Below are 9,855 nucleotides of genomic sequence, written 5' to 3' on the forward strand. Positions count from 1 at the left end.
GAGGAGGAGGAGGAGAAGGAGAAGGAGAAGGAGAAGTGTTATATGTAACTGCCAGGCCAAATCATAGAAGAACGAATACAAATTTTTCCTGATTTCCTTGCTTAAAACCAACCAAACAAACAAACAAACTCATCCATTGAGTTGATTTTGACTCATAGTGACCCCCATTGGGTTTCTGAGGCTGTAAATATTATGGAAGTAGATAGCCCCATCTTGCTCCCATGGAGCAGCTATTGGGTTTGAACTGCTGACCTTCTGGTTAACAGACAAATAAATGCCTTACCCACTATGCCAAAACCAAAATCTTTCCAAAACCAAAATCAAATCCACTGACATTGAGTTAATTCTGACTCATGAGCCACTATAGAACAGAGTAGGATGGCCCCATAGATTTTCCAAGGCTGTAAATCGAACTGCCTAATCTTTCTCCTATGGGGCAGTTGGTGGGTTCAAACTGCTCATCTTTTAGTCAGCAGATTAATGTTTTAACCATTGTGCCAACAGAGCTCCATACCACCAATTCCAGACAGTATAGCTACAAGACAGATCCTTAAATCACCACCTGGATGAGAGATGCCCTGAAGACAGATCCTTAAGTCACCACCTGGATAAGAGGTGCCCTGAAAGTCCATTGGGCTCTTTGTGTGATGCCACTGAGATTTGAGCAGTGATTTTTTTTACCACAGCATCATCTAGCTTATCTTGAGTAATATGGAAACTGATACGCAAAATGAAACAATTAAATTGATATAAATTACTTGGAAAATATTATAAAAGCAAAATTATATATTTAAAAGTCTGAATTAGAGAATATTTTCTAAGAAATGTTATTTTGTAATATTTTGTGATATTCATTACTAAGGGTAAAGAACTGAATTAATGGGAGGATCACAATAATTAAATGGCATAAAAAATTATCTAAATAATAAATTTCTAGAAGTTCAAACTGAATGTAAGGAATCCTTAAGATTTAAGGCTGCTAGATAGAATTTCAAATACCAACAGGGTTGCCCATGGTAGACAGGTTTCAGCGGCACTTCCAGACTAAGATACACTTGGAAGAAGAAAGGGTTCATCCACTTCTCAAAGTATTGGCTGGTGAAAACCTTATGAATAACAGTAAAAAACTGTCTGCTATATTACTAGAAAACTTCATGAATAGCCCTGAAACATTGTCTGATATAGTGCTGGAAGATGAGCCCAGTTCAGAAGGCACTCAAAATATGACTGGGGAAGAGCAAAATATGACTCTCAAAGTAGAGTCAACCTTAATGACATGGATAGGGTAAAGCTTTCAGGACCTCCATTTGTTGATGCAGTACAACTTAAAATAGGAAGAAACAGCTGCAAACATCCATTAATAATCAGAATGTGGAATGTACAAAGTATGAACATAAGGAAATTGGAAGTTGTCAAAAATGAAATGGAAGACATCAAGATTGATATCCTAGCCATTAGTGAGGTGAAATGGACTGGTTTTGGCCATTTTGAATCAGACAACCATATGATCTATTATCTGGGAATGACAAATTGAAGAGGAATGGCATGGCATTCATCATCACAAAGAATGCTTCAAGATCTATCCTGAAGTACAATGCTGTCAGTGATAAGATAATGTTCATACACCTACAAGGAAGGCCAGCTAATACTACTATTATACAAATTTATGTACCAATCACCAAAGCCAAAGATGAGGAAACTGAAGATTTTTACCAACTTCTGCAGTCTGAAATTGACCAAACATGCAATCACAATGTAATGATTATTGTCGGTGGTTGGAATGAGAAAGTTGGAAACAAAGAAGAATCACAGGTAGTTGGAAAATATGGTCTTGGTGACAGAAATGGCACTGGAGATCACATGATAGAATTTTGTAAGACCAATGACTTATTCATTGCAAATACCTTTTTCCCCCCCCCCAACAATATAAATGGTGACTATACACATGGACCTGGCCAGATGGAATGCACAGGAATCAGATCAACTACATCTGTAGAAAGAGGCAATGGAAAAGCTCAATATCTTCAGCCAATACAAAGTCAGAAGCTGGCTATGGAATAGACCATCAATTGATCATATGTAAATTCAAATTGAAGCTGAAGACAATTAAAACAAGTTCATGAGAGCTAAAATATGACCTTGATTAGCATCTGAAGAATAGATTTGACACAATGAACACCAATGAATGAAAACCAGAGGAATTGTGGGATGACATCAAGAACATCATACATGAAGAAAGCAAAAGGTCATTAAAAAGACAGGAAAGGAAGAAAAGACCAAAATGGATATCAGAAGAGACTCTGAAACTTGCCCTTGAATGGAGAGTAGCTAAAGCAAATGGAAGAAATGACAAGATAAAAGAGCTGAACGGAAGAATTAAAAGAGCAGCTCAAGAAGACAAAGTCAATTATTATAATGAAACGTGCAAAGACCTGGAGTTAGAAAACCACAAGGGAAGAACACACTCAGCATTTCTCAAGCTGAAAGAACTGAAGAAAAAATTCAAGCCTGGAGTTGCAAAATATGGGCAAAATATTGAATGATACAGGAAATGTCAAAAAAAGATGGAAGGAATACACAGAGTCACTGTACCAAAAACAACTGGTCTATGTTCATCCTTCTCAGGAGGTGACATATGTTCAAGAACCAATGGTATTGAAGGAAGAAGTAGAAACTGCACTGAAAGAATTGATGAAAAACAAGGCTCCAGAAATTGGCTGAATTCCCATTGAGATGTTTCAACAAATGAATGCCATGCTGGAGGCTCAGTCATCTATGCCAAGAAATGTGGAAAACAGCTATCTGGCCAACTGTCTAGAATAAATCCATATTTGTACCCATTCCAAAGAAAGGTGATCCAACAGAAGATGAAAATGATCAAACAATATCATTAATATCCAAAACAAACTCCAAACTCACTGTCATCGAGTCATTTCTGACTCATAGAGACCCCTCCTTGGACTTCCAAGGCAGTATCTCTACAGAAGTAGATTTCCCAATCTTCCTTCTGAGGAGCAGCTGGTGGGTTTGAACCACCAGCCTTCTGGTTAGAAGTCAAATGCCTTAGGCATTACACCACCAAAACCCCCATCATTAATATCACACACAAGTAAAATCTTACTGAAGATAGTTCAAAAATGGTTGCAGAAGTATATTGACAGGGAATTTCCAGAAATGCAAGCTGTATTCAGAAGAGGACGTGGAACAAGGGGTATCATTGCTGATGTCAGATAGATCTTGGCTGAAAACAGAGAATACCAGAAAGATGTTTACTTGTGTTTTATTGACTATGCAAAAACATCAAACTGTGTGGATAATAACAAATTATGGATAGCACTGAGAAAAATGGGAATTCCAGAACACTTAATTGTGGTCATGAAGGAATTGTACATAGACTAGGAGGCTGCTGTTCAACAGAACAAGGGGATTCTGCATAGTTTAAAATCAGGAAGGGAGTGCATCAGGGTTGTATCCTTTCACCATACTTATTCAATCTGTTTGCTGAGCAAATAATCCGAGAAGCTGGACTATGTGAAGAAGAACATGCCATCAAGATTGGAGGAAGACTCATTAACAACCTGCGATATGCAGACAACACAACTTTGCTTGCTGAAGGTGGAGCACTTACTATAGAAGATTGAAGAAGAAAATATAAAATACCTGGGAATAAATCTTACCAGGGACCCAAAAGACCTGTAGGAAGAAAACTACAAAACACTGCTTCAAGAAATCATAAGAGACCTACATAAATGGAAAAGCATACCATGCTCATGGATAGGAAGATTGATCACTGTGAAAATGTCAATTCTGCCAAAGCAATCCATACATTGAATGCAATCCCAATCCAGATCCCATCAACATTCTTTAAGAATATGGAAAAACAAATCACTATTGTTTTATACAAACAATTGTATACAGAATTTTATGTGGAAAGGAAAGAGAACTCAGATAAGCAAAGCACTATTGAAGAAGAACAAATTAGGAGATCTCACTCCCAGATCTCAAAACCTACTATACAGCCACAGTAGTCAAAACAGCCTGGTATTAGTACAATGACAGACACATAGACCAGCAGGACAGAATTGAGAACCCAGAAGTAGATTCATTGACCTACGGTCAGCTGATCTTTGACAATGGACTGAAATACTTTGAACAGGGAAGAGATTGTCTGTTTAACAAATGGTGCTGGCAAAACTGGATATCCATTTGCAGAAAAATGAAACAAGATCTGTACCTCACACTATACATAAAAATAATTCCAGATGGATCAAAGACTTAAATGTCAAACCTAAAACTATAAATTTCCACAAGGAACAAAACAGGGGCAAATTTAGGGGCCCTAATTTATGTCATAAATAACTATCAAGCATAACCCAAAATTCACAAATAGCAGAAGATAAAATAGATGAATGGGACCTTCTAAAAATTAAATTTTTATGTGCTTCCAAAGACTTCTACAAGAGAGTCAAAAGAGAATCTACAGATTGGGAAAAAATATTTTGCAATGACATATCTGACAAGGGACCTATCTCTAAAATTTATAGAAAACTTCAACACCTCAACAACAAAAAAGACGAACAATTCAATTTAAAAATGGGTAGCAGACATGAATAGATACTTCACAGAAGAGGATATTCAGGCAGCCAACAAAGTCATGAAGAAATGTTCACAATCATTAGCCATTAGAAAGATGCAAATCAAAACAACAATGTAATACAGCTTGCCACAGTACGAGTGGCAAAGTTCAACACGACAGAAAATAACAAATGCTGGCAAGGATGTGGAGAGATTGGGACTCTCATACACTGTTGATGGGATTGTCAAATGATATAACCACTGTAGAAAGCAGTATGGTGATTCCTTAAAAAGCTGGAATTAGAAATACCATTTGACCCAGCAATCCCATTACTAGGTATATATCCTAAAGAAGTGAAAGCCAGGACAAAAACAGATATATGCACACCCATGTTCATCACAGCACTATTTACTATAGCAAAAAGATAGAAACAACCTATGTGCCCTTCTATAGAAGAATAGATAACAAAACCAAGGTACATACACACAATGGAATACTGTGCAACCCTAAAGAATAATGTAGAATCTGCAAAACACCACATAACGTAGATGAAATTGGAGGACATTATGCTGAGTGAAATAAGTCAATCACAGAAGGACAATTACTGTATTAGTCTGCTATTGTAAAAAGTCTAGGAAAGATATATATATATATATATATATATATATATATATATGGAAACTTTCTCTTTTGATTACCTGGAGTGGGAGCAGAGGTAAGGGAACACTGGTAGATAGGTAGAGATAAGTATTGATTTGGGTGAAGGGAAGGGCAATGTACCAAATGTGCGTGATCAACATGGTGGTATTGAGGAAGAGGAAGACATAGAGAGGTACATGGGAGGTGCAAACAACAAAGATGAACCCTTTTGCACATATAGTACTGCATTGTCAGTGATGGCATACATTGATCTCTGGGTGGATAGGTGGGTGGACAGGCTGAATAATCAGGTTTGTCTAGGCAGGGGATAGTGTGCTCATGACCATGTATAGGGTTGACAGATGACGTTTCTACAAACATACTTGTACGTGCTGTAAGAATGGCCAGGTATATAGTAGCGCTGACAAGGGACAAGGTTGTGGTGACTTCTTAGCCACAGCCAGCTACCCAGAGGGAGTGAGTAGTTGGACATCCAGGCTCAGGCCCATGGTTGCAGGGGACATGAAGCTCATTGGCATAGCATCATACACAAAAACATTGTCCACATCTTACTTTGGTGAGTAGACTGGGATCTTAAAAGCTTGCAAGCAGCCATCTAGATGCAATGATGCTTCTCTCCTTATCCACAGCAAAGAAGAATGAAGAAAACAAAAGACTCATGAAAACCATTAGTCCAAGCAACTGGTACATCTTGCAATCCTCAGCCTATATGACTGTAAGACCAGAAGAACTAGATGGTACCCCACTACCACTGTCAACCACTCGGAGGAAGATCTATGTAGGAGATCCTGGATAGAGTGGGAGAACAATGTGGGACAAAACTCAAAATTATAAAAAAAAAAAAAATAGGGACCAGGTTTGCTGGTCTGATAGAATCTGGTGGAACCCTAAGACTATGACCTCTAGCTTCCCTTCAGGTCTGGAATTCAACTCACTCTTGTGGCTTCCAGCCAAGTAATAGACAAGCATATGGACTGAACATTTACATCAGGTCTACACTCCTTGGAGAGATCAATCATGGGAAAACAGAAGGGCAGTGTATGTATGCACAGGGAGACTGTTTGGGAGCCAGGAATGAATGGAAGGGAAGTACACAGGGAAGAGGTAACTATGGGGAGGAAGTGGGAAGAGAGCTGTAACATTGTGGGAAATTGCAGTCAATGTCATGAAACAAAATGTATATGAAATGCTGTGTGGAAAATGAATTTGCTCTGTAAACTTTCACCCAAGTCACGATAAAAATTAAAAAAAAAAAAAAGACCTCTTTAAAGTGCTGAAGACTAAACATGTGTCTTTGAAGACTAAGGTGTGCCTAACCCAAGCCATGTGTGGTATAGTGAATTACTTGGTGTGGCTTTTCTAGCCATAGTCTTCGTAACTCCCAATGGATTACTGGCTGGGATGAGGCAAATGTATTTCAACTTGGCTGAGCACCTGGTAGTAGTTATTTCCTATAATGAGACTGGCAATTAACTCTGTGGTAGAATTTGCTGTGAGCAACTGAGTAAATAAAAAATCAGACTCACTGCTATGGAGTCGGATCCAACTAATAGCCACCCCTCCTTGGGTTTCCAAGGCAGTATCATTATGGAAGTAAATTGTCCAATCTTCCTTCAGAGGAGTGGCTGGTGGGTTTGAACTACCAGCCTTCTGGTTAGCAGTCACATGCCTTAGGCACTAAACCACCAGAACTAGAGCACCATAGTATTTTCATTTGCCTCATATGCATGTGGGAAGTTCTGGTAGCGTAGTGCCTAATGCACTTGACTGCTAACCAGAAGACTGGCGGTTCAAACCCATCAGCCACTCCTCGGAAGGAAGATGGGGCAATCTACTTCTGTAGTGATACTGCCTTGGAAACCCAAGGAGGGGTCACTATGAGTGGGTCCGACTCAACAGCACATAACAACAACAACATATGCATGTGAAAGGTGAACAATGAATAAGGAAGACCAAAGAAGAGTTGATACTTTTGAGTTGTGATGTTGGTGAAGAATACAAGTACCATGGACTGCCAGAAGAACTAACAAATCTTTTCTGGATGAAGTGCAGCCGGAATGCTCTTTGGAAGCAATAATGGCCAGACTTCATCTCACCTACTTTGGTCATGTTGCGAGAAGGGACCATTCCCTGGAGAAGGACATCACGCTTGGTAAAGTGGAAGATCAATGAAAAAGTGGAAGACCCTCAGTGAGACGGATTTACACAGTAGCTGCAGCAGTGGGCTTGGTATAGTAAGAATTATGAGCTGGGGTAGGACAGGGCAGTGTTTTGTACTGTTGCACATAGGGTTGCTATGAGTTGGAGCTCACTCAATAGCACCTAACAACAACAAGAGTTAGAATTTATTTTATTTATCAGTAAGTGCCTAAGCGTTTGCTAACCAGAAGATTGGTGGTTGAAACCCACCAGCCACTTCTGGGAAGGGAGGTTGGGCTACTTCCATAGTGATTCTGCTTTGGAAACCCAAGGAATGGTCGCTATGAGTCAGATCCCATTCGATGGCAGTGAATTTGGTTTGGAAGACCCTAAAAATTATTGAAGATATGTAAAACTGTTTACAGTATACACAAGGAGTTGATTTTCATCCATGTTTACAGTATACAAATTGAAATATACAGACCCAACCCTTTATTAACTTCATGGCCCATCCCCATTTCACGGAAGACTATGGCTTCCAATCCTCTAGGGCAGGGGTGTTCAAACTACAATGTGTGGGCCAAATCAGTCCTGCCACCTGCTTTTGTAAATAAGCTTTTATTGGAATGCAGTCATGCTCATTCATTTATGTATTGTCTGTGGCCTCTTTTCAGGAGCTCTAGGGGTGTAGTGCCTAAGGCATTTGAATGCTAACCAGAAGGCTGGCAGTTCAAACCCACCAGCCACTCCTCGGAAGGAAGGTTGGGCAACCTACTTCCATAGTGATACCACCTTGGAAACCCAAGGAGGGATCGCTATGACTCAACGGCAGTGAGTTTGCTTTTTTTTTTTTTTTTTTTTTTTAATGGCTTCTTTTATCTTACAATAGCAGAACTGAGTAGTTGCAACAGAGAGTGTATGGTCCAAGAAGCCTAAAATATTTATTTCCTGGTCCTTTTCAGAAAAAGTTTGCTGATTCCTATTCTAGGGAAAAGAAGACCATAGCAAAAATGCAAAGTGAGTACAAGAAGTTTTAGCTTTTATATCCTAAAGGGATAGTCTATGGTATTTTTAACTATGTGCAATTCCATGTTAGCACACTGAGTTTGGATCCCATACCATGCAAAGATGTGAAATCATAATGCCTGGTCTGGCTGCCTCAGCTTTGGAATTAGAGGTGGGAAAATTAGTTTAAATTTTACTACATACAAGGTTCATCTTTGATGTATGACTATACTGCTTCTAATCTCTTCCAAATTCTCATACACATTATTATTAGAATAATCTTTTAAGTATTGGTAACATTTCTAATAAGTAGCTCTTTCATACTTTCTTTTCCCTTTGATAATGTTGAAGGGCTTCCTATTGTTTCACATATTGAAAATAGACTCTTCTTCTCTTCATAATTTAACCAGCCCTCTCAAACCAATCTTATTTGCTACCACCTCATAATATTCTTTCTGTGCCTTTCAAATACAATTTTTCATTCTTCCCTTCATACACTAGTAGCTGCAGTGGCACAGTGGTTAATGCATTCAGCTGATAATCAAAAGGTTGGTGCTTAGAATCCACCAGCTGCTCTGTGGGAGAAAGATGAAGTAAACTGCTTCGGTAAAGATTTACAGCTTTGGAAATCCTCCGGGGCAGTTCTACTCTGTTCTATAGGGTCACTATGAGTTGGAATCAACTTGGTAGCAACGAGTTTGGTTTTAGGTCTTCATATACTGTATCACGGAGAAGAACATCTGGATGCAAGTAACAGAAAATCTGACTACTATGGCATAAGCAAATAAGGATTACTTTTTTCCCCCCATACAATAGGAAACTGGGAGGTGAGTGATTGCAGGTATTAATTCACCAAGTCAATATTAGGGTTTATTTTTCTTAAATTTTCCAGGCTTTTTCATCAAGGTCACAAGGTGACTGTCGAAGCTCCAGATACCATATTTATATTCAAAGTAGGAAGAAAGGAAAACGAGGACAGGATAGTGTGGCCATTGCTGTTCCTTTTACAAGAAAGCAAACAAACTTCCCAGAAATCCAAGTCAACGACCATTCATATGACTTAGTGTTCAAAATTGTCTCTTGGTCATTTGACCACTCCTAGCTGCAAAGGAGTCTGGGAATGTGAGTATTAACTTTTCTTGATTCTAATTAGAGACAGAGAACAAAGGGGCTAGAAAAGTGTGTTGGATAAGCCATCCAACAGCATCTGTCACATACACAGTAAGCTCACTTTAGCCTCCACGTTTTCACACATTCTTCCTCAGCCTGAAATGCTGAATGATTAAGCACTTGGCTGCTTACCAAAATATTGGTGATTCTCCATGGAAGAAAGACCTGGTGATCTGCTCCCATACAGACTACAGCCTAGGGAACCATATGGAGCAGTTCTACTCTGTCCTATGGGATTGCTATGTATCAACTTGACAGCACACAACATCTCTACTTACACAAAACTCTGTTTCTTCAATGTCCAG

The sequence above is a fragment of the Orycteropus afer genome, unplaced genomic scaffold (assembly GCF_000298275.1).
Source record: "Orycteropus afer afer isolate SDZICR_OR568_19922 unplaced genomic scaffold, OryAfe1.0 scaffold00462, whole genome shotgun sequence".
In the NCBI taxonomy this organism is placed as follows: domain Eukaryota; kingdom Metazoa; phylum Chordata; class Mammalia; order Tubulidentata; family Orycteropodidae; genus Orycteropus; species Orycteropus afer.